This window comes from Pinus tabuliformis, chromosome 7 (genome assembly GCF_031772625.1).
Source record: "Pinus tabuliformis cultivar Carrire ecotype Pingquan chromosome 7, CPIR1, whole genome shotgun sequence".
NCBI classification, from domain to species: Eukaryota; Viridiplantae; Streptophyta; class Pinopsida; order Pinales; family Pinaceae; genus Pinus; species Pinus tabuliformis.
Genome location: NC_142293.1, coordinates 1,868,814,172 through 1,868,841,236, shown reverse-complemented (window position 1 = coordinate 1,868,841,236; position 27,065 = coordinate 1,868,814,172). Strand labels below are relative to the sequence as shown.

Genomic DNA, 27,065 nt, shown 5'->3' with positions numbered 1-27,065 from the left:
AATAATAAAATTAATTCTCTTATTTTTTGCTCAGATATAAAAGCTTAAGATCAAAGTGATCATTATCTCTACAGACATGCTGTACATATATCTACAGAATATAATTTTAATTTTATTTTTGTCCTGACAATTAGATTTCAAAATATAATTTTTTTCCATGACAAATAGCTTTCAAAAATTATTTTTTTCCATGACAATTAGATTTCATGACGATTTTTATATACAATTAGATTCATTTCCATATTTAAAAAGATTCATTTCCATATTTAAAAATATGACAAAACATTATCATCAATTCTGAATCACCGTATTACAGCTTTAAATAAAAAACAAACAGTAACCCCATTAACCTACGCCCTTCTCTATCACGTACAGAATTTCCAAGCATTCACGTATTTTGGATCCTGCGGAGAAATCGCAGTGAAACAACTGTCAATCAAATTAATTTTTATTTCCTTTTAAAATAATTATAGTATAGTTTAATTTCACCTCATAAAATATTACTCAAAAAGTACCTTTTCACATGTCACACCATACGGATTTTGTGAATGAAATCCCACTAGAATTTCTATCTCAACTTAAATTCTGTGCGGACCATGCCAAAAAGGTTTTAACCTACTAATTCATTTGTTAATGAAAATGTTTTTGTTAGGAAATGGACGTAATTATGTCCTCATCATGAGCTCCTCAAGACCGACTCACTTCCAAATTCTTCTGAGAGGGTGACCTAGGCCTATAAATTATGTTACAACAATAACTCATAGGACGACACATGTTACATAATCTTGCACTCTGCAATGGAACACCATAATTCTATCAGGCATGAGGAGAGAAGCGATGGAACATATGGATCTGGGCACTGGGATGCTAGATCTGAATTTCTGCACTTAGTCAGTGTTGAAATTCCTGCAGCGAGATACTTTGAAGCATTGGAGGGGCCCGAGCTTGAAGTTCTAAGGGTGAGAAGACTATGGATATATGCTTCACTGTATTATTAGTAGATCAATAAATTCAAGCTATATTTGTTTGCATATGTACTTGTACTGGTTTATTGAGGTATAAATTATTAAGTATCTATGTTGACATGTATTTTTATGGTAGTTGAAAGCTTTTTTGATTAATCATATTATTAGGATTGGGTAGATCTTTTGAACCAGTTAATGTGGTTTATGCTCAGCTAATTCCAAACTTGAACCCAATTTTAATAATGTGATTAATCTTAAAAAAAATTATCTATAATATAGATCACAAAAATCTCAAATCTAACACATCTTTATTTTTAATTTAATTTTGATTTGTAATATGAAATATAAAAATATTTGAAAAGAGTAATTCGCTGTGAAATATCCAGAGTCCATGAGATATCAAATTCTTTGGAGGTATTCTATTCTTGAGAGATATCAAGTGTCCACGAGATATCAAAATCTTTGGAGGTAGTAATTATTTGTGAAATAATAGTGCTGTTGAGATATCAAACTTTTTTTTAGGAGGTAGTAATTGCATCAATACAATTGATAAAAGGATAGTTGAGTTTAGTTCATGCTGCAGTCTGTATGGGTTAGGTGTAAATCTATTTCGATTAATTATGAACAATTCGATTAACAGCCCAAGGATCATCAATACCGAATATTTCACATACAGAACTTAATATGATCTATTGTTTAAGATGACATACCTTGATTAACAACGGAAGATGTAATGGCTGCCATCTTCTTACTTCTGACTCCAAACGGTTACTCGAATTCGGTTTCTCTTTCTAGCCATCTTTCTTTATGCGCTTCTTGATGGAGAAGAATGCGACTCTTGGCAGGGGGAGAGAGGACCCAATCCTTTTTATATTATTTAACACTAAATCTGGTACGTCCATCATATACCAATTCAACGCTTTAATGCTTTAATGCTTTAATGCTTTTAACGCTTTAATGCTTTAATCGGGTCACATTAAGATTTAGAAACTGCAGATTTCTAACATTCTCCCACTTGACCCGACTATTCATAATATTAAGTGTTGAACATCATACTATGATAAATTGCTGAGAGTTATGGCAGTTGTGCACTATTAATTCAATGCATTTCCTTCCATATACTACAATACCAGCAAACCATCAATTCATACTCATAATTTATATAAAACAGCATAATGGTCCACATAATGTCTTATATCATAATGATTAAACATAATATCTTTATAAGACTCTTTCTTGTTTAAAATTACATAAAATACGTACTACTATATTAAAACAAGAGACACATAATTGTATATCAGAAACACATAAAAGAGCTCAGAATGTCACACATCAATTATTATTAATACAACCAAGACCCATTCTTTGAACATGTTCCTTAAATTGTCTTGGTTGTAACCCTTTCGTCAAAGGGTCTGCAATCATAAGTTTTGTCCTGATGTGCATGATTGACACTCTTTGTTTCTGAACCTCATCTTTCACAACAAGATACTTCAGATCTATGTGTTTGGCACCTTTAGAGTACTTGTCGTTCTTTGAGAAAAATACTGCTGCAGAGTTATCACAATAAATTTTCAGCGGCTTGCTAGTGGTGTCGACAACCGCAAGTCCTGAAATAAAGTTCCGCAACCATAATGCATGAATTGTGGCTTCAAAACATGCCACAAATTCTGCCTCCATAGTGGATGAAGCAACGATAGTCTGTTTCGCACTTTTCCATGATATGGCACCTTGAGCAAACATAAACAGGTAACCAAAAGTCGATTTTCTAGTATCGATGCATCCAGCAAAATCTGAATCGCTATATCCGATCACCTCCGATTCATTGGATCTTCTATACATGAGCATGTAATCTTTCGTGCCTTGTAAGTACCTCAAAACTTTCTTTGCAGCTTGCCAATGTTCCCTTCCTGGATTACTTTGATACCTCCCTAACATACCGACCGCAAAGCTGATATTCGGTCTAGTACAGGGTTGAGCATACATCAGGCTACCAACAAGAGATGCATATGGAATTGATTCCATTTCCTTTCATTCAACATCATTCTTAGGACATTGCATGAAACTGAATTTATCACCTTTCTGTACAGGAACTGTCCCAGTTGAACATTTACTCATTCCAAATCTCTCTAGAATCCTTTCGACATATCCTTTCTGAGACAATCCCAATATTCCTTGTGATCGATCACGAAATATTTCTATTCCAATCACATAGGATGCCTCTCCCATATCTTTCATTTCAAAGTTCGTTGAGAAAAATTCCTTAGTCTCATGCAATATACTTAAATTATTTGCAGCAAGCAAGATGTCATCAACGTAAAGGACCAGATAAATAAACTTGCTCCCACTGATCTTTTGGTATATACAGTGATCAACCGTATTTTCCTTAAAACCAAAGGATGTAATAATGGTATTGAACTTAATATACCATTGCCGGGATGCTTGTTTAAGCCCATATATTGACTTATTAAGTTTACACACCAATTGTTCTTTACCTTCTATAGAAAAACCCTCAGGTTGATCCATGTAAACATCCTCATCAAGATCTCCATTCAGAAAGGCTATTTTCACATCCATTTGATGCAACTCCAAATCATAATGAGCTACTAATGCCATTATTATTCTTAGTGAGTCCTTTTTCGAAACATGAGAAAATGTCTCCTTGTAATCAACACCATCTTTCTGAGTGTAACCCTTAGCAACAAGTCTAGCTTTATACCGTTCGATATTACCACTAGAGTCGTGTTTGGTTTTAAAAACCCATTTGCATCCGACTCTTTTACAGCCATGTGGTAACTCAACGAGATCCCAAACTTCATTCTGTTGCATGGATTTCAGTTCTTCTTTCATGGCATTAATCCATTCCTTTGACTCTTTACTTTCTACAGCATGTGAAAACGAAACTGGATCCTTATTGATTCCAATATCATAATCTGATTCTTGCATATAAACCACATAATCATCAGAAATAGCTGACCTACGATTTCTTTGAGGTCTTCTTAATGCTACTTGTTGTGGTTCATGCATATTAGCATTATGTAAGTCATTTCCTTCAGGAAGTACTTCTTCATTTATATGTTGTTCATTATCATCATGCTGTTCTACAACAGCTGGAACAACATTTGGAGTAATAGTAGATGGAGGAACTATTCTAGGCAATGTAACATTTACCCTTGTTTCCTTTATTTCTACTATTTCTCTTCGAGTACTCCCACTGACTTCACCATTCTCAATGAACCTTGCATTACCAGTTTCTACAATTCTTGGACTATGATTAGGACAGTAAAACATGTACCCTTTAGATTTCTCAGGGTAACCTAAAAAATACCCACTGATCGTTCGAGAATCTAATTTCTTTTCATGTGGATTATAAATTCTCACTTCCGCTGGACAACCCCAAACATGCAGGTGTCTTAAGCTAGGTTTCCTGTTAGTCCATAACTCAAAAGGAGTCTTTTGAACAGCTTTACTAGGAACCCTATTCAACAAATAATTAGCGGTTTTGAGAGCATACGACCACAAATTCTTAGGTAGTGTAGAATCTGACATCATACTCCTAATCATATCCATTAACGTCCTATTGCGCCTTTCTGCTACACCATTTTGCTGTGGTGTACCTGGCATTGTGTATTGCGCACATATGCCATGACTTTCGAGGAATTTTGCAAATGGACCTGGACACTGGCCTGACTCATTATATTTACCATAATATTCACCACCTCTATCAGACCTTATGATTTTCACCTTTTTATCTAATTGCCTCTCAACTTCCTTTACAAACGCCTCAAGGACATTCACAGATTGAGATTTTTCATGAAGCAAATAGACATAACCATAACGGGAAAAATCGTCAATAAAAGTGATGAAATACTTTTCTCCATTAAAGGCTAGAGTGTCCATAGGTCCGCAAATATCAGTGTGTATTATTTCAAGAAGCTGGCTGCTTCTGGTGGCTCCTTTCTTATTATGTTTGGTTTGTTTACCTTTAATACAATCCACACATAATTCTAGATCACTAAAGTCCAAATTTGACAAAATTTCATTACTTACTAGTCTCATCATTCTTTCTTTGGATATATGACCTAGTCTTTTATGCCACAAGAAAGCAGAATTTTCATTCACCATGCTACGTTTACATCCAACATTATTTACTACATTCAACAAGGAATTCGCATAAGTGTCATTCAGTTTCAATTTATATAAACCATCAATTAGAATACCAGAACCAACATTATCAGTATTCTTATATAAATCAAAACAGCCAGATCCAATCATACATCTAAAACCAGAATTATCCAACTTACTTACTGTTGGATACCTATACCAATAGGTTTCATATTTCATGATTGGCCAAAGAAAGTCCAAATATGCTCTGCTTTGATATCACAAAGATCCCATATTTCCTAGAGAACAAGAGGTGTGTAAAGTGTTTCAAATATTGATGACCTTATTTCAAATTTTGATGGATGGTCCAAAAGTCTAATCTGGATCATGCCATGTTTAAATTATCTGTTGTAGAATAGAGAAAGGAGTCTGTCCAAACTGCTTAATCTTGGCAGACAACTAGTTTAGGTAGAGAAGAAAAGGATCCCAACAGCCTAATCTGGGACCTTGGAAGAGATAAGGGCAGAAGTAGATAGAAAAGAATAAAGAAAAAGCCAAAGAAAAGAAAAGGCAAGTAAGGGTTTGCAAGTCCAAGTGCACCCTCCAATGGAGAAACAAAAAATGCTAGGAAAATAGCTGGGTAAGTAGTTGTGGTTGCAGAAAGGGCATTTTCACCATTGCACATATGTCAAAAGATGTATTGCCAAGGCAAAATCTATCAATGGACAAAGTGGTTAATTCCATCAAATTGCAGCAAGGAGCATGACTAACCTCCCTTTCCCCCTTCACTCCATTATTAACATTCCCTTTTCAGCTGAGATTCATGGAGAAAGATCATGGTTTTATGGTGGTTCTTGTTCATACAAAGGCCACATTTCTTGTCTAAGATCTTTTCATTTTGATCTACTCTCAAAACTAAATCAATTTCAGATAAACTCAGTGAGATCCCCTTCATTTGCTCCCTCATTCATATTAACCTCTAATTCTACTATATAGCTCCCCTATCTTACCCTTCCCCTAATAATATTAACACTATGGTGTATAAAGCCCCAAATTCTATAAATACTCCTCCTCTTGGCATTATAGCCATATGTTCTTCAAAAGGAACCAAAGTGACCTCTGGTCACCTTGGTGAACCTATCACTTCCCATTCCCCCTTTGCTACAAGCCAACTTGCTCCTCAAACTGCCATTTGCATTGAAAAAACCTTTATAAACCCTCTTTTACCCTTAAAATCCTTTGAAAAAATTACCCAAAGTCTAAAAGGCCCGCCTCTGGCACATTTCCAAAAGGTTAGCGCGCAGTTTGTTTTAATGGAAAACATTGAAAAAACATCAAAAAACCCACAACCCAAAGTTTTCCGCCCGCGCATATACTCCGAGCACGTTGTTGCTCCGCCCACCGTCGGATCAGGTCCCGAGGATCCGACGATCCACATCAATATCGGAGCGGCCCCCATGGTGGTCCTTTACCGCCCGAGAAAGTGACGTTGCGTCACGTCACGGGCAGGCCACGCGTCAAACGATAAGGGCTCTCGGAGCCGGGCCTGACACTTTCAGCGCCGTACCCAGACCGCCCCGAGAGACCGTAGCGGCTAAGCCTTAACCGTAACCGCTACGGTCCTGACCGCCAGCTGCCCTCCTATGTCATATCGCCACGTCATTTCTGCTTGTCCTTTTGCCGTTGATTGGCCCACCTCGCTGATGACATGGCTGCCACCTCATCGCCCCCATGGACCAATAGCTTACCGCCACGTCACCCAATGACGTCAGCTGACGTCACTTGACCTTGACCCGCCAATGACGTCATGCTGACGTCATCACTAAAAAGGGCAAAAATGGTAAAAAGGTCCACATTAACCCAAAAAACCGTGTTTTTTCTCACTTTTTACTCCTGTCGCTACTTCGGCTCTGCATGGCTGTTTACGTCCAAATTTTCGCCAACCTGCTCAGTTAACCAAGGCGACCTCCAGAGCTCCAACAGTGCACGCCCATGCGACCTCTGTTCGTCAATTAACAGGTATTTACCGCTTGCTGCCCTCCATACGCCTGTTATTGAAATTAAAGTTACTCAGAGGGCTAAGGAGACCTTAAAAATTATATTTTCACCGGCCATTTCCCTCTGCACATCCACATTTGCAACTGTGAAGTCCAAAAACATCAGCCGAGCCTTAATACCTGTAATTTCTCTCAAAAACATCATTCACTACGTATTCCCGGCAAATTTCTGGTTAAACTCAATTCACCCGCTAAAAGAGGACATAGTGAGACCATAGAGAAGCCCTGCTCCTGAAACAAACAGTATTTCAACTGCTGTTGTGTAAATTCCTCCTCTGGTATCTGAGATACAAACTGTTTTTACAGAAAATCACTTCTAATCTGTGTTGCTTTCATTAAACCATCCACCTACAATTGTTGAACTTTGAAGAAGATCATGGAGACTCCCATTGCTCTCAACATCAAGCCCCTCAATGCCCCTCACCAGGAATTGGAGTGGAAAGCCCTGGGAGATATGGATTACCAAATGCTGGACTGGTTTCTTATGGGCTCCAAGTATAATATCCAGATGCTGAATGAGTTGAAAGCCCAGCACCTGAGTGGAGCAGACATCTTGGGGATTTGGGACTCAAACCTGCCAATCTACAACCTCCCCCAGGTAAATCCTATGCCAGAGTTGATATACAGCTGCCAGGAATGCTATGACCCAAGCCGAAGAGCTGTCATTAGCCCCTCAGGCTTAGTTTTGTTCCAGATCACCTCAGAGAGTATTAATGAGATGCTGCACTTCCATACTGCCAAGCAATTGACCCCCCTCAACATGCAGAATTTGATAAAGAAAGGGAGCAAGCTGTCAAGCGACCAACTCATTAAAATCAATCAGCTGTTTGTAAAACCTGGCTCTGAATCTGTCAGAACTCCTCCTATTGGATATCAGTACTTGAATGAATTGGGCAGGATGTTAGTGGATTTGATCAGCTATGCCCTAGGATTCAAGGGAATGGAGGATGTGGATGAAACCATAATAGCAATGGTGTCTCTATTCTCTCCTGGTAAGCCCCCAGCTGTGCATTATGATTATGCTACATACATTGCAGATAAAATCCATGACCAGTTTATGAACTTAAAGAGAGAAAGACTATTCAGGTATACCTCATACATATACCACCTCTTCTTGTTTTATCAACCAGCTACCTTCTCTTTTCCTTTGAAGCAACTCAATGCCCAGGGAAGTCCAAGGTCAGTTGTGTTCTGGACCTCTGTTTTTCATCATACATCTGTATCCCCTTACACATACTCTGAGTTCATTGACTTATTCATTTATCCAGCCATGACAGTACTGCAGGGTACTCCTCCTCCTAGACTAACTGATGACATGAGGAGAATTCTTCATTTGAATAAGTCCTACAGCATTGGTAATTGGTACTTCTACCAAAACCACACAGTCATCAGAATATATGGCTGTGAGTTGACACCTTTTAGATTGCCAAGGTATGTCCCCATGAGGCTTTTTGCCTTGGAATATTTCAGACAGTTTGGCAACTCAGACTACCTGCATTTTCAGAGCAAGAACAAGAAGTCACAGCTAAAGGTGAGGAGCCAGCTGGGTCCTTTCCTATATAACAGAAAAGAGGAGGGATGGAAAGAGGCAAACACTATCCTGGAAGGCCTCAGACTGCAAACTAGTTTTGAATGGATACCCTATGACCCCAATCATTTTGTCTCCCTCAGGAGGATAAAATACAAATTGGGTGGTTATGCACACAAGAGACAACCTGAGATTGAACAGTATGCGAATGCCTTAAGCTGGGAAGAGGGTACCTTAGAAGAAGAAATAACTGCTGAAGAGCTTCTAGAAAGAGAAGCTAGAAATATACAAAAGCAAGCTGACTTGGAAAATTGTGGACAGGTTCCTCATTCATACAGAAGACAGCCTGGAGCAGCTACTACATCATCAACAACACAGCAGCAAACTGCCGAGAAGGCACCGCAGACAGCAAGCAAAGATAAAGGAAAGCAGGTGGAACAGCCACCTCCATTGACAGAAGAACAAGTGGAGACATTGCTACAACAGCAAGAAGAAATGGAACAGCAGGAACAAGGGCAGCAGCAAGAAGAAGTACCACTTAAGGAACAGCAACCCTTGCAGCAAGAAAATGTGATTGACACTCCTAGTTCCACTGAGCAACAGGCTCAGAATATAGTGCCTCCTAGGGCAGAAACTACTTTTGATACATCGGTCCTCCAAACCCCACAAAAGGAGGACTTAACCAGGAAAAGAGATAGAGAGACTCCCCTCACTTCATCCATCGATCAGGGAGAGAAAAGGCAAAGGTTGAATGACTTCCCAAAAGATGATGAGGCAATAAGACAAGCATCGGGCATGGGCCCACCCAGCCGAGAAGTATCAGCCAGTTCTTTCCAGCATGAACATGATAGAGCTATGGGAGGGGAGGTCAGCTCCTCCAGCCAGCACAAAGAAGGACAGGTAAGCATCAAACAGCAGTTTATCGACATTAAAAGGAGGAGTGATCCTATTAAAGTACAGCTGTACAATCATTTGCTGAACCTGGCTCCCACCAATCAGCAAAGACTCATGTCTGCCTTTGATGTAAGTGAAGGCAAAATGATCATGAGTCACTTCATGCCCACAACTCTGCATCCCCAATCTACCTCGGATTACCTAAGGACCAACATGGAGGTTCTGGCCAAAGATATACACCCTATGGATAAAATCGAACTGCATAAACAAACTGGTGAAATGGTGTATGCCTCCTTGGCAGATGAAACATTGGAAAACTACAAATTGAAGAGCAGCCTTGATAATACAGCCTCTTAGCTGGAATTGGAGAGAGCATCATCACAAGCCAAGGACAACAGAATCAAGTCCTTGGAGGAGGTAATTATAGAAATAGGACATGATCCTAAAGATGTTAAAGGGATCCAAGAACTGTTGAAGATAAGGGATCAAGACATGGCTGCCTTAAGAAAGAAAATCAAGCTCCCAGCCACCATCCATCCTCAAACAGATGAAGTTGCTCAGCAAAGGCTAGAAAAGGATGCTACGGATCTGATGATATCCTTATACAAGGAGCTGGTTCGGACTCAAGACCAGCTAGGACAATCAGAAGCTGCAAAGGCAGCATTATAGACAGCATTGAAACAGAGAGAAGAGGGCCAAACTTCCCAGCCCCCTCCGGAAGTAATCAATCTTGAAGAAGCTCCTCCAACAACTACTCTTCCTCCTCAGCAGACAGGAACTACAGCACCATCTACAGCAACAACCACGCCAACAACAGAGCAGACTCCTAGTCTGGATATGCAGAAGCTGCAAGCTGAGATCCGAGTTCTTGAATCCCAAATGAAAGAGCTTGATGAAGTCAAAAGGTCTTTGACTAAGGTGAATGAAAGATTTGACAAAAGCAAGCAGAATGAGGCAACAAAGGAAAGAGAAATAAAAGTTCTAAAAAAGAGAATAGCTGAACTAGAAAAGGAGCTTGCACTAGAAAAAGTAACAGCAGAATTAAAAGCAGTCCTCTGGGGCAACATTGGTCGATCCATCACCAATCAGTGGCAGTATATTGAGACTATGGATGAGCAAATAGTACTCATCACAAAGGAAAACAAGGAAATACACAGAGCAAGAGCAAGCCTTGGCCACATGCCAGATGCTGCCAGCAGAATGATCAATATTTTAAATAACAAGACAAGCTCTCAGCTGGCCACCATGGGAATTACTAACAGGACTGAAACAATCTCAGTAGTTAAAAGAGTCCTGACACTAAGAAGCCTAGTTGGAACACTGGAGAGGAGAACACAGGACATGCAGACCGAAATCAACAAATTCCTGGACAGATTCCTGGCATTACAAAACAGAGGCCTCCCCAGCATTTTAAGCAGTGTAGGAAGACTGCTTACCCTGGAAAATTACATCAAAAGGGTTGATGCCCATGCTGCAGCCCAAATTGCGAAACAGCCCAGTACCTCAGCAGAAACAGGGCCAGCATCAGGACAGAATTTGTATGATAGGGTGGATAACCTGTTTTTTATTATGAATGAAATTGATCACCTGTTTGATACACCACCAAATTTCTTTAAGTATACAGAAGCAGATGAGACTATGGGGGCAATCATAAATCATCAATTGCCCACACAGGAAGTATGGAGGAATTTGACACAGATAATCTTATCAGGCCAGAACCTGTAGCGTTAATTTTCTCCAGTTTATGAACAGTCATGCACAGGCAGAATTTTGGTGGATAACTCCACAAGGAAAAGACAGATGCTGAGCCAACTCGGCAGAGCTATTTACTCACCACAGCAGCAATCACAATCACAGGTGGCAGACCCAAAATACAGCGCACGAGCCATAAAGTCGGGTTCTCCAGCATTTGATCAAAGTATCCCAACCGACTTAGCAGCTCCCAAAGGCCAAAATATCTTCTGACAGAACATCAAGACGCCTTTATTTTGTATTCAATGCTGTAATGAATTTCTGATAATAATATCTCAAAAGTGGGTGAGAACATTAAGTCTGAGATAACTTAGAACTCAGATATTTTTGTAAAATCGTATGTATATATTCGCCCCTCACTGAAGCTTGGGGGGTGGTTGTTATTTTCATTTTGGGCATCTCATTCGCTGTAAAATTCTCAGAGAAATAATACAAAGGGTGAATGGAATTTCCGAAGCTTGGCGTACCTTGATGCATTGTGATGAATGGTGAATGTTGCAGGATTCCAGAGTGTTTCATAAAACAATAAGTCTTTCTTAAATCTCTGTGTTACATGTTTTCGAGTCTTTTGTTCTCTTTTATTGTTTAAATGTTTTACACTTAATAGAAAAGTAGAAGAATAGTTCCAGGATTTAATCACTGATTACCCTGAACTCAATCTGAGCTATTATCCATGTTTTCTTCAGATACAGTGAATGAAGTGTAATTCTTAATTGCTGCACTTTAAAACTATATCTTTTACAGTGATAGACATTCCCAGGGATTCAAGTTTTGCTCCTGAGACATCTATCCGTTTCTCATACCTAGTTTGGTGGAAATACTTAAATACTTTAGTGAAAATTCTTAATTGCTTTCACTGCTATTTTCACCTATTTGTGTTATAAATCAAAAATTTTGTTGTATGAAGTATCCAAATGGCCCTGTAAGTTTCACCAATTCACCTCAAGGTTTCTAGACACCTACAGCCCTAGACTCCATTGCCCAATGATATTTGACTCTTTGAACATTATATCACAAGACCTGAAAGAAAATCTTCAACCAAAACATAAACAAAACCTGTGCATAATACCTAGCCTAAAACACTATCATAACAGATACAAATCATAAAGAGAGAGCCCTCTCTGATCACAGTTTGGCTAGAAACAGTGATCAAAAGATTGGTTAGTGGTTACCCCGGCCGTATTCCCTTGGGAGTCATAGGGAACAACCTGGGTGTTAACACTTACGGAAATAAGGTTTCTAGATAATGAAGGTACATAAAGGGTACTGTATAAGTCTAATACATATCCACTTTCTAGAATTAGACGATAAGTCCCAATGCCTTCAATTGAAGATTTCATTCCGTTTCCCATAAAGAGAAAACGATCTTCATTTGGATTTATGGTTCGGATCATAAGAAATCCCTGCATATTATTGGAAACATGAGTTGTAGCACCAGTATCAAGCCACCATGTATTAATGGGAACTTCAACTAAATTTGATTCAAAACATGCGAAAGATAGATAATTACCTTTCTTTTCGAACCAAGCTTTCCTTTTCGGACAGTCACTTTGATAATGTCCTTTCTTTTTACAGAAATGACATTGAACATCCTTTAGTTCCTTCTTTTCCTTATCCTGCCCATTCTTAGCAGGTGCCTTTTTCTTCTTGAAATGACTTGATTTTCCTTTCTTTTCTTTACCAGCTTTATTACTCACAAAACTTACTGAGTGATTCACTTGATTTTTCAAACATCCTTCTTCCTGACAAATTCATTAAGATTCATTAACATTCCAATTCATTAACATTCCACTTATCCTTTATAGTGTTATAGTTAATCTGAAAAGGTCCATATTCAGAAGGTAGCGAGTTCAGGATGAACCGGACAAGAAAAGAATCCTCTACTGTAAGTCCCAGGGAGTTTAACCTTGCTGCAAGATTAGTCATCTCTATAATGTGCTCTTGCATAGTTCGCGACCCATCAAACTTCATGGTCATGAGTTCTGCCATAAGAGTACCAGCGAGTGACTTATCAGCTGAACGAAAACGCTCTTCCACAGACTGCATATATTCCTTAGCACTTTCTGTTTGTGGAATTGTTGACTTGATGTTGTTAGAAACAGTCATCTTAATAAACATAAGGCTCAATCTGTTACTGCGTTCCCATGCTTTATGGTGTGATTTTTCTGCCTCAGTACTATCTTTTGTAAGAGCAGCAGGTTTATCCTCAAGGAGTGCCAAGTCAAGATCCTGAACACCTAAATGGAAATTGACTTGTTCTCTCCATTCAGAAAAATTAACACCAGTGAACAATGTAACAGATGAAGCATGTGTATTCATGGGAACTCCTGCAAATTAAAAAAAATAAAAAAAATGAAATAACTGTAAGCTCATAACTAACGCGATTCAGATGTAGACATAATAGCATAATATAGCACTCCTTTGGGTAGATACTATCTTATACTTAACATAATTAAATACCAAAACATAAGTAGGTAATAAATATATTCAATTAAATAGAACTGACATCTTTGGATGATCAATATTTATTTAATCAAAATATCTATTAAACCTCATCATGTCAACTAGTTATAGAACAAGACTTTCCTTTGGGTAAGCTCTCAGGTTCTATCATTAGTGACGCCAGTGTTAATTGGTATTATTATAACTGGCAATTTCTATCAATAATCATTATGTCACTTATGCACTAAATGACTATTCTGATTTTGACCACTTTGGTGATTAACAAAATCATAAATCTCATGTGCATAAATGATTTATAACACATACTTTATGCAAAACAATTTCAATCCCACGAAGTAAAAATTCTGGTCAATTACAGGCCCCAACAAACCCAATGCAAAAATCTGGCAGAATATGGGAAAAGTGAGTTTCGCTCGCACTTTCCTTTCAATGAGGAAGGTGAAAGGAGCAAGCACAACCGTAGTGGCGGCATTCCGGTATACTACAAGCACAAAGTGATTCATCCCTCTATTAAAAGAGACTTTCGAGATAATATTCATGCCCGCATATTCAAACTAAATTGATCGCAATAGGTTGCGAAGACGTGGAGAATTATGAATCGAATTATGAATCAAAATTCCACCGAAAAAATTCCTGAGCTCTACATTTCACCAACGAATCGGATATGGGCAATCGCCGGTATCATATTCGTTATTATATTTTATCACGGAATGACAGAATTATTTTACTCAGTAATAAAGCAGTGGATGGTAGATCAATTAAAGCAGATACGCGAAGAAAGCAAATCACTTGATCAGAAAATTGTGGGCATGCGGAGGATTTGATTAACAGATCAATTGCAATCATAGGAAATATTCAGTTATTGATTGGTGGCTCTGATACCAAATGTAAATCTATTTCGATTAATTATGAACAATTCGATTAACAGCCCAAGGATCATCAATACCGAATATTTCACATACAGAACTTAATATGATCTATTGTTTAAGATGACATACCTTGATTAACAGCGGAAGATGTAATGGCTGCCATCTTCTTACTTTTGACTCCAAACGGTTACTCGAATTCGGTTTCTCTTTCTAGCCCTGTTTCTTTATGCGCTTCTTGATGGAGAAGAATGCGACTCTTGGCAGGGGGAGAGAGGACCCAATCCTTTTTATATTATTTAACACTAAATCTGGTACGTCCATCATATACCAATTCAACGCTTTAATGCTTTAATGCTTTTAACGCTTTAATGCTTTAATCGGGTCACATTAAGATTTAGAAACTGCAGATTTCTAACATTAGGTGTTCCATAAATTCTTTGCATATTTGTTCGATGTATGAGAGAAATTTATTATATTTGTCTATTGCCTACCCAGAGGCTATGAAACTTTTGGTGTATCTTTCATGTTTATACAGAGAATTAATCTTGTTGGTGTGGTTTAGTCGTTGGAGCGAGCAATTATATAAAAATATTTTATAGTTTCACGATAAGAAATTTATCCCAAAACAGATTGGGAATAAATTTTATCCTTGTTTTCCTCACATATGAAGAGGGTTGACAAAGATTGTACACTTTGACTGCTATCAAATAGATATAATTAAGGAAGTATACAATACTTGCAGGGAGTCTAATACAATACTTGAAGAAACTGTGTGTATTTCAAGATCAAACAAATGACCCACTTCAAAAATATTCTAACTTATGAGATAACCTCCAGTTTTGAGTAAATTATGTGTATTTCAAGTTCAGACAAGTAACCCTTTTGACGGATATTGGAATTTATGAGATAACATCCCGAAGGTGATGAGAAGGGTTTTACCGAGTCTTGGAACAGATTAGGAATTGAGGATGTTTAAGATATGATTATTATGTATATGGGAGTAGAGACAAGTAAAAATGAAATGATTATATAGATATTTCACCCTGGTGAAATGATTATATAGATATTTCAGCAACGTGAAGAGTTTTATTTTTTTGATTATCGTGAATCAGTAATTTATTGAAGTAATTTGAATTAAATTAATAATTTATTAGAATAATCTGAATTATTTTCAAATCTATTATACCCTGAAAATTTGTATCCAAGATAAGACATTCTAACCTAGACCTATTAATCTATATAACCTAGAGGTGAAAAATTGTATCTAAGGTAAGACATTCTATAGGATAACCTAGACCTATCAATCTATATAACCTAGAGGTATGTTGGTGGTTACATTCTGATGTTTTTTCCTTGCTTTGATTTCAGGACTGTGAAAAAGTTGCAGTTCCTCCCGTGGACAAAAAATGGCCATTTCTTCTTAGATTTCCAAATGCATGCTTCGGAATGTGCATGGGTTTGGCCAGCCAAGCATCTTTATGGAAGACTCTTGCCACCTCTCCTACTGTTAAATTCCTCCATATCTCGCCGCAGATAAATTTAGCTCTCTGGTTACTTGCAGCGTGCACACTCACCCTTGTTTTCTGCATTTATTTCCTCAAATCGATTTACCATTTCGAGGCTGTCAAGAGGGAGTTTTGCCATTCAGTGAGGGTGAATTTCTTCTTTGCGCCATGGGTTGCCGCTATGATACTAGCTATAGAAGTACCTCCAGTAATAGCAGAGTCAGTTCATCCATCGGTATGGTGCATTTTCATGGCCCCTTTGCTGATTTTGGAGCTCAAGATATATGGCCAATGGTTGTCTGGAGGAGAGAAGAGATTATCAAAAGTAGCTAAACCTTGCACACACTTGTCTGTGGTAGGAAACTTTGTGGTATCTCTATTAGCGGCCCGCTTAGACTTGAAGGAGGCTGCAATATTCTTATGGGCTGTAGGGTTGGCCCATTACATAGTATTATTCGTGACACTCTGCCAGAGATTGCCTACCAGTGAAACGCTGCCCAAGGAACTTCATCCTGTATTCTTTCTGTTTTTGGCTGCTCCGGCTACCGCAAGCTGCGCCTGGGAGACAATTTTCGGAGAATTTGACACAGTTTCTCGCATCATGTATTTTGTTGCACTCTTCATCTACACATCTCTCGTAAGTATAATTAGATGGATCATTTTCGCTGCTTAAATGTGACGTTGAGTTTATACTTCTTGAAATTTAAACTGTTTTCTCTAATTGATTATGCAGGTTGTGCGCGTGAAGTTGTTTCGAGGTTTCAGGTAATCATCTCAATTCTGCCACTAAAACGACATAAACTTTATTGAAAGGCGTTGTTCAAGGAGTATACAATTTGACTGGGAGAGGGTTTAAATAGTTTTGTTAATAAGAAAATGGATTCAGCATCATTTTTGGGCTTATACAAAATCTTGTTGGGGATTTTTCTGGTAAAATCCCCAAAACAAACAAAATAAACTCCACAGAGGCAATGCTCTGTTTCCTCTCCACAGGATCTTTTGTGCACAGGGAAGTTTTAATTAAATTTAGTGAGAACAGAGTATTACATCACCACAAAAGATTTCTATTCATTAAAACAAAATGCCTGATACAAACTTCATCCTCTTTGCTGAGAGGGATTCACCAAAATTAATTCATTCTACAAAACTCTGTTTCACCTGAGAATTTACTGAGCTGGGTTTACTGCTGTAAAACCCTTTTTTACATTACTGTTGTAAAACAAATTTTTACATACACGGTAAAAATTTCATTACATTCACTTATAAAAAAAACTCACACCATACGCTCTTTACTTCATACACTAGTCACATTAAAACCTTACTGAAAACTCCTCCTTCTGTCTTTATCCACTGCTGTGCAAAAACTTCAGTTTCATTACATTACTTCAAAGAAAAATTACCCACGGCCCCTGTTCTTCTTTTTCTACACACTGCTGTGTGTTTCATTGCTAATACAATGAACAACTGCGCGGGCATGTATTTTTGGCTCGTTATGAAAAAAAACTTAATACAAAACAAAAACAGATGTATCAAAGCATACAATAAACATAAATAAATGCTTTACGTGCCGTAAAAAAACTTTAAAAACTTCTACCTACTTTCTACGATTTGGAAGAGTTTCACTTAATTTCTTTGCAGACAGGAGTGGCGGTCAAACTCAAAAATTTTAATCCACGCAAGTATTAAATGCTGGCTCGAATGCAACTTGGAACAATCGACGGCGGAGATCGATGGAGCAGATCTGACAGTGGATGAGAATATCGGGAGCCATCACTTGACTAAACTTTACGTCCCAAAATATTACGTATGTTGACGTATGGGGTGGGACGCGTGCCCAAATTTTATTGCATCGGGTTCAATTAGCTGGAAAATGCCTTTGCCGGAAAGTGGTCCGAAAAATTTCAGGCGGGTTTGCTAAACGGTTTTGTGCTCCCGTCGTTGTGCTTGCTGAGTCGGCATCCGTCGCTGCCCACGTCCGCCTGCAGCCTGCAGTTGGAATTAACATTCCAACACTCCCCTTTAATTTCAACTGCTGGGCATTCTGTCATACCTAGACACTTTCTCAAAAATTCAAAGCTTTTCTGATCCAATGGCTTTGTCAAGATGTCTGCAACCTATTCCTGAGTCCTGCAATGTTCTAAGACAATTTCTCCATTGTTCACCAATTCTCTGATGTAGTGAAACCTTGTATCAATGTGTTTCATTCTCTTATGAAATACTGAATTCTTTGACAATGCAATAGCTGAGCTATTGTCACAAAAAATCACTGTCGCTTTTTCCTGCTCTTGGCCTAAGTTCCTCAACATTCTTCTCATCCAAACTGCTTGACATGCTGTTGCTGTAGCTGCCACATATTCAGCCTCTGCTGTAGACAATGCTACAATGGACTGCTTCTTAGAAGCCCATGAAATGGCTCCTGAACCCATATGAAAAACATAACCGGAAGTGCTTTTCCGATCATCTACACTTCCAGCCCAATCACTATCAGTGTATCCAATTAAATCTGAATGTTCTGAGACATTATATAAAATTCCAAACATTTTGGTACCTTTGACATACCTCAAAATTCTTTTTGCTGCCTGCCAATGTGCCTCCTTTGGCCTCTCCATGAATCTGGAAATTAAACTAACAGCAAACATAATGTCAGGCCTAGTAGCTGTTAAATACATAAGGCTGCCAACAATACTCTTGTACAAACTAGGATCAAAATCCTTGCTGCTGTCCTCTCTGCTGAGTTTTAATCCCATTACTGTGGGAGTGATCGCTGCTTTGCATTCTTGCATGTTAAATCTGCGCAACACTTGATTTACATATCTAGCTTGTGACATAAAAATTCCTTTTTCATTTTGATCTACTTCTATGCCTAAGAAGTATCTCAAGAAACCCATGTCAGTCATTTCAAATTCTTCTTTCATGACTGATTTAAAATTCTCAATGAGCTGATCATCATTACCTGTGAAAATAACATCATCAACATATAAAACAACAATCAAAATTTTACCATCCTTTTCTTTGATGTAGACTGTGGGTTCTCCTTCACACTTGTCAAATTCATTATCCAATAGATAGGAATCTATCCTGCTGTACCATGCTCTTGGCGCTTGCTTCAGCCCATAAAGAGCTTTCTTCAATTTGCACACTTTGTGCTCTTCACCTTTTTTCTCATAGCCTAGAGGTTGTTCAATGTAAACCTCTTCCTTTAACACTCCATTTAGGAATGCTGACTTCACGTCCATTTGGTAGACTTTCCATTTGTTTTGAGCTGCTATGGACAACACTGCTCTCACGGTTTCCATTCTTGCAACCGGGGCGAAAGTCTCCTCATAATCTCTCCCATACTGCTGTTTGTACCCTTTGACAACGAGCCTTGCCTTGTGTCTTTCTATTTTACCTTCAACATTGCTCTTAGTCTTGTAAACCCATTTGACTCCAATGACTTCTTTGCCTTTTGGTAGCTCAACCAAATCCCATGTTTTGTTTCTCTCTATGGCATTCATCTCCTCATCCATAGCTTCTATCCATTTCCTATCTTTAATTGCATCCTCGAAATGAATAGGATCATCAACATGACAATACAAGGCAAATAAGGAATTCATTCCTTCATCATAAATGTCACTTAGATTTCTAAACTTCTTACCTCTTTCATTTGGTGTGCAAGTGCTTGAAGACGCACTTGAATTTCCTCCTTGTGGTGTGCTTGGAGAAGCACTCTTATTTATCCTCAATGGTGTCCCTTGCTGTCCTTGTGTTGGCGCTGCTGTTTGGGGATGTATTTCAGCCATCTCCTCATCATCTTCATCATGAGACAAATAGTTTTTAACATTAACTGTCTTCTCTATGCTTCCATCCCAAGCTTCCTCTTCAATGAATTGAACATCTCTACTAACAAAAAATTTCTTGGTAGATGGGATATACAACCTGTAAGCTTTGGATTCCTCACTGTATCCAATGAAGATACATTTCTCCCCTTTGCTGTCCAACTTCCTCCTTAGCTGATCTGGTATGTGTGCATAGGCCACACATCCAAAAACTTTCATGTGGGTGACTCCTTGCTTTCTCCCACTCCATGCTTCTTCCGGCACTTTGTTCAACACTGCTTTTGTAGGACACCTGTTCAAAATATACACTGCACAATTTACAGCTTCAGCCCAATAATCATTTGGCAAATGCTTTGCCTTCAGCATGCTCCTCGCCATATCCATGATGGTCCTGTTCTTCCTTTCAGCAACTCCATTTTGCTGTGGGGTGTACCTTGCTATAAACTGTTTATGAATTCCATTTTCTTTGAAAAAACGTAGGAATTCCTTGGAGATATACTCACCTCCTCTATCAGTTCTCAAAACTTTTATGTGCAGCCCGCTTTGGTTCTCCACAAGTGCTTTGAAATTTCGAAATTTTTCAAACACTTCACTTTTGTTTTTAAGAAAATATACCCAAGTTTTTCTTGTAAAGTCATCAATGAATGTTAGGAAATATTGGCTGCCTGCTAATGATGGAGCTTTCATTGGTCCACATAAATCTGAGTGGATGATTTCTAAGGGTGCCTTTGCCCTTATGCTCTTCCCTGATGGAAAACTTTCTCTGTGTTGTTTTCCCAAAATGCAACCTTCACAAAGGCTGTCCGGTTTCTCTATCAATGGTAGTCCTCTTACCATTCCTTTCCTACTCAACAAATTTAGACCTCCAAAATTGAGATGTCCAAATCTCAAGTGCCACAACCAATTTTCATCCTTTGGCACGCTTTGGAAAGCCTCTTGGGTGACTGCTGCAATTTCTCCTTTGTTTTTCAAATCTGCCCTTATTCTAAGAGGGAACATCCTGTTCCTTGTCATCTTCACTTCAGCGATGTATCGTTTGCTGGGTGGTATATCCATGATGGTGCACACATCATTCACAAAGAAAACATTGTACCCCTTTTGAACAAGTTGTCCAATACTTAAGAGGTTACATCTCATTCCGGGGACATAGTAGACATCTGCTATGGTTTTCCTTTCTCCTTGCTTTGTAAATATTTTTACCTCTCCTTTTCCCGTAACAGATATTTTACTATCAGTTCCTAGTGTGACTTCTGATTTCATATTCTGATCTAGAGCAGAAAAGAGGGCTATGTTTCCTGTCATATGGTTGCTGCAACCTGAGTCTAAAAACCATATGTCTTCACTGTTTGTTTCAGCCATGTTACAAGCTAACAACACATTATCTTGACTGTTGTTTTCTCTAGTGACATTTGCATTTTGTCTATTACTCATATCATGCTGCTTCTTCCTACATTCACTGGCATAATGTCCATATTTTTTACAATAATAGCATTGGACATTGGATTTTTCATACCTTTTTCCTTGAGCATGATGTTGTCCTCTTTGTTGGCTGCTGCATTGGCCTTGGTTCTGATTTGGATTGCTGCCTCTTCCTTGAACATTTGCTGGGTTGTTCCTTCCACCTCTATTCTGGCTTCTGCCTCTTCCTCACTTGCTTCCTCTACCTTGACCTCTTCCTCTTCCAAAGTACATCTGGGTCTTGAAGGCTTGCTCTAGAGATGAGTTTTCATTTCTACTCAACCTCTGCTCATGTGTTATCAGTGATGCATGAAGCTCATCAACTGAAAAGTTTGAGAGATCCTTTGTCTCTTCAATGGTGGTGACAATCGCATCAAACTTTGAGGGTAAGACCCTCAATACTTTCTCCACAATCCTCCTTTCTTCAATGGTTTCTCCATGAGTCCTCATCTGTTTGACCAAACAAATCACATGTGTGAAGAATGAGTCAATATTATTTGACTCCTTCATGCTCAGATTCTCAAAATCTTTTCTCAGCAATTGTAGTTTTGTTGTCTTCACTCTCTCCATGCCTTGATAGGCTGTCTTGAGGGTTTGCCATGCTTCATTTGCTGTCTTAGCTGCTGCTAACCTTGGAAACACACTCTGGTCTACTGCTAGATACAACAACACACGGGCTTTTGAATCCTTCTTCCTATTGCTCTTCAGTAGATCTCTCTCTCCCTGAGTTAATGCATTGAACTCATTTTCATCTGCTGGTTCTTCAAAACCATCTTCAACTATTTCCCATAAATCTTGAGAGGCAAACAGGGCTCTCATAGTTATTGCCCAATAGTCATAGTTTTTCCCATTGAACTGTGGGAGCTGGGTATTAAACATACCCATGCTAGTGCTTGTGCTAGCCATTCCTTGACTGTGTATTTAAAACACTGACTGTCTCTTCAGCAGTAACAAAAAGAAAACTTTGAGGAATACCTGAATCTTTTGTTGACTGTGTCTTCACTCTGCTGGAGAAGATTTACTGCTGCAACAAAAGACTCCTCCTTTCAGCTTCTTGAACACTTTCAAAGAGCCTAAGCCTGCTCTGATACCACTGTTGGGGATTTTTCTGGTAAAATCCCAAAAACAAACAAAATAAACTCCACAGAGGCAATGCTCTGTTTCCTCTCCACAGGATCTTTTGTGCACATGGAAGCTTTAATTAAATTTACTGAGAACAGAATATTACATCACCACAAAAGATTTCTATTCATTAAAACAAAATGCCTGATACAAACTTCATCCTCTTTGCTGAGAGGGATTCACCAAAATTAATTCATTCTACAAAACTCTGTTTTCACCTGAGAATTTACTGAGCTGGGTTTACTGCTGTAAAACCCTTTTTACATTACTGCTGTAAAACAAATTTTTACATACACAGTAAAAATTTCATTACATTCACTTATAAAAAAAAACTCACACCATACGCTCTTTACTTCATACACTGGTCACATTAAAACCTTACTGAAAACTTATGCGCTCCTCCTTCTGTCTTTATGCACTGCTGTGCAAAAACTTCAGTTTCATTACATTACTTCAAAGAAAAATTACCCACGGCCCCTGTTCTTCTTTTTCTACACACTGCTGTGTGTTTCATTGCTAATACAATGAACAACTGCGCGAGCATATGTATTTTTGGCTCGTTATGAAAAAAAACTTAATACAAAACAAAAACATATGTATCAAAGCATACAATAAACATAAATAAATGCTTTACGTGCCGTAAAAAAAAACTTTAAAAACTTCTACCTACTTTCTACGATTTGGAAGAGTTTCACTTAATTTCTTTGCAGACAGGAGTGGCGGTCAAACTCAAAAATTTTAATCCATGCAAGTATTAAATGCTGGCTCGAATGCAACTTGGAACAATCGACGATGGAGATCGATGGAGCAGATCTGACGGTGGAGGAGAATATCGGGAGCCATCACTTGACTGAACTTTACGTCCCGAAATATTACGTATGCTGACGTATGGGGTGGGACGCGTGCCCAAATTTTATTGCATCGGGTTCAATTAGCCGGAAAATGCCTTTGCCGGAAAGTGGTCCGAAAAATTTTAGGCGGGTTTGCTGAACGGTTTTGTGCTCCCGTCGTTGTGCTTGCTGAGTCGGCATCCGTCGCTGCCCACGTCCGCCTGCAGCCTGCAGTTGGAATTAACATTCCAACAAATCCTGAAACTTGACTGCTATAATCACAAAAATTCTGAATCCTGAAATTTGGTTGTTATAATCTGAAAAATTCTAAAACTTGATAGCTATAATCTGAATCTTGAAAAAATTCCATAGAATTTCCTTAAACTTAACCACTATAATCTGAGTTTTGAAAAATTTCCACAAAATTTTCTCAAAATCATAAAATTCCAATATGCCCATGTATCCACCCAAACCAAGCTGGGTTAGAAATGTTGAGACTAAATTGGTTGTAGATGAGTGGAATCAGATAAAATTACAGCCACTCAAAATATATTCTATTAATTGTTGAATGAGGAAATTACACACATATTTATACAATCAATAGTCTCAAGATAGGAATGCTATCTTAGACGTACAGTAGTGTGGTTGAGAGATTCTCTCAACCACACACTAAGCTAGGAGAAACTAAATTCCTATTACATAGGAACAAACTCCTCAAATAGAAAAGTGCAACCATAGACAAGTAGGAATTAATTATTTCCAACTCCCCCCCTTAATGACTACTTGTCATGATAGTCAAATCCACCACCATCAGGCGAATTGTATGCACAAAACCTCCAAAAGCACAATCTGCCGCCCTCAGAGAGATCCACAACTTCTATGATCCCACGGATCCCCTTGAAGGTGAATTGGCGCGATCCTGAACGAAAAACCCGCACCCATTGGCGCGATTAATGGCCTAACAGACACGCCATTTGGCCTTCCTGGCATTGCTGTTAGCGCGAAAAACGCCAATCCCCTTCTACTCAGAAAAAAAACATCTGAGTCCGAGCCAGGTGTTCTGCAGTCCACCTGCTCAATTGAGCACAAAGCTCTCGTGTACACCAGCCACAAAGGCACCTCAAGCCACATAGGCGATTCAGCCACAAAGGCACTTCGGTCACAAAGACTATATAGATGGTTTCTGGCTCACCACCAACCATTCAGCCACAAAGGCAAGCTGGCCACAAAGGCACTTCAGTCACAAAGACTATATAGATGGTTTCTGGCTCACCACCAACCATCACATTACAGTGACAAAAGATGGTTTCAGGCTCACCATAAACCATTACAAAGTGGTTTTAAGATCACCACGAACTTTCAGATGCCCTTAAAAATCTTACATCTGATTCACATTTTGGAGTTTCAGAGTACATATAATGACTATTACAATAACATGCTAGGGAGTCTATTCCACAAACCACACTAAGTCAAACAAACATATACTTTGTTGTCCATCATAAACGTTGTCGCTGCTCCTTTACCTCATCTGTGAGGGGTCCACTGATAAAGAAACTGGAACATAGGCACTCACAGCCACACGAAGAGAACACAATTTTCCCTTCAAGAACAGTAATCCAGGACTCCACGGTCCAATCCTCCATCGCATTTCAGTATCAGATTCTCCTGGCATCGCAACATAATGCCACTTCCCCTACTCACAGTATCAAGGCTAGTCACTGTTTTTAAGCATACTACCTCATGCTCGCTAACAATCTGCAGCACGATCTCAATCATCCTCCAATTTCTGATGTAGCTCCAATTGATGTCGTTTTCACTGTCATGTGTTCACCATTCCCTGCAAATCTGCTTAGTGTTGGAATGACCAGTTCCAACACACTCAGCATTGTGACAATAGTTGGTCATACTAATGTCACTTAAATTACAACTAGTTTCATTGTCATGACAGTTAATCAATATATTGCAACATCATCAGAGAATTAAAAAATACATTTCGACAATAGCATAAATTTCTCTATATATCTAGCAGCTCCAACATGGCCGCTCACGGCCTTCCAGCATACAAATTTTGATACCGTCCAGCTCTCAATTACCGGATCTTTGATGTTCGACCTGGAGCGCTGCACATCTCCTCAAGGAAAAATCCAAGCCCCATCCATGCACCAAATACCAGATGCAACGCCAAGCTTTTCTTGAAAAAATAGGCGCCATTATTTCCACAAAAGCCTCACAAGATGGACCCCCATAACCGCATGACCACTCGGCCTTTTCAATACCCCAATGGACTTCCCCGCTTGCCCTCTTCTTGCTTATCGCCCAAGAAATTCTCCATCCCCATGGTTTGATCTTAGCCACATAAGCCACAACAGCAAAGTGCATTACTGCGTCAAATGCATTTTCTGCAAATATTTTATTTACCGCTTTGCTATCACCCAAGTCAGCACAAATAAACTGCAGCCTTCCCGATTCTGGAAATTGTTCTTTAAGAAGCTTTACAGCCCCTAGATTTCCCCGTGAAAGATTATCCATAATGGTTACTCTGTAGGAATCCTTTAAAAGTCGAAAAATAGCATGTGAACCAATATAACCAGCACCACCTGTTATTAGCACATGAGTGACCCCCAATTCATGCCTAGAGAACACATCTGAACGAATAAAACCAGATGATTGTCTCAGAGCAATAATACAAAAAAAATGGTAAGATAAGCAGCCAAAAGAATGAGTCCTTCACCGCCAATTGCTATCGCAAAACCAAAGCATACAACGCGCACAGGGATCCGGCCAATGAAGGTCGCTAATCTCGGTTTGCTGCGTATACTTCTTCGACTCAATACTCAATCGGACGAGTACATTTCTCTCACAGTTTAGCTGAATAAAGGCACGACCGATCCAGCATGAGGCACTGCAGCTGACCGCTCGAAGAGCCACACTCTGTTCACACGCAAGAGCCACATGGGCAACCTTTCCATGCTCCATGCAACGGCTTCAGATCTGGGTTTTTCAACAAGTCCTCATAACTGTGACAGGCAACGATCTCTGATCTGATCCAAGATTTGGAATTATGGAGATTTGGAATTATGTTGAATACTGAAACAATGCTTGAGCAGAGAGGTCTCGGCCTGATAATCTGCAGATGATGGTCACGTGGCGTCCCACGACCTGCAAGCGGCATCATAACTTGCCATCCATCCACAACATATACCAACGCTGCCGGCTCGACTATGCTGGACCGCCGGCTTAACCGATCTGCTGCCTCTTGATCAGATCTCTCTCCCAAGTAGCAAACACACCACGATTGGCCGATCTGTAAAAAACATCGCAGATCTTTTCAAAGAGAAAGAGCATGTTCTTCTTAAAGAGTAGCGACAAAACCATTCACGCTTCTTATGTCTGAGAAGAAGATCGCCTCCTTTGCTGCTTCTTTGCTTTCTAACACTGATCCTAGAAGCTCATGATGTGAATAAACTACCATGAATGTTGTTGTGCACAGACTTGTTTCAAAGCCTGTCGCGCTCCACACTGAACAGTCTCATAGGCATTCACAGGCTCCAACAAAAAATAACTGCCAGACATCAGAGATCAGCGTCAACAATGATTCTTCAGCTAGGGCACCACAACAATTCCCAAATGGACCTCTTTGAGTCGTGGGACCGATCAGTCCCACGTGACCCGATCGTCCAACCTCTATACTATCAGGCAT

The 27,065-nt window shown here is 39.1% G+C and overlaps 1 pseudogene across 1 annotated transcript in view; it reads left to right on the top strand.

The window, feature by feature from the left end:
• The first annotated feature begins 738 nt into the window (after window positions 1-738).
• LOC149255930 (guard cell S-type anion channel SLAC1-like) overlaps window positions 739-27,065 on the top strand; it is a 42,694-nt pseudogene continuing 16,367 nt past the window's right edge. Inside the window, exons 1-3 of the transcript XR_016266426.1 lie at window positions 739-959; window positions 16,001-16,774; window positions 16,871-16,902. The product of XR_016266426.1 is annotated as a guard cell S-type anion channel SLAC1-like (transcript). The remainder of the gene's footprint in view (window positions 960-16,000; window positions 16,775-16,870; window positions 16,903-27,065) is intronic.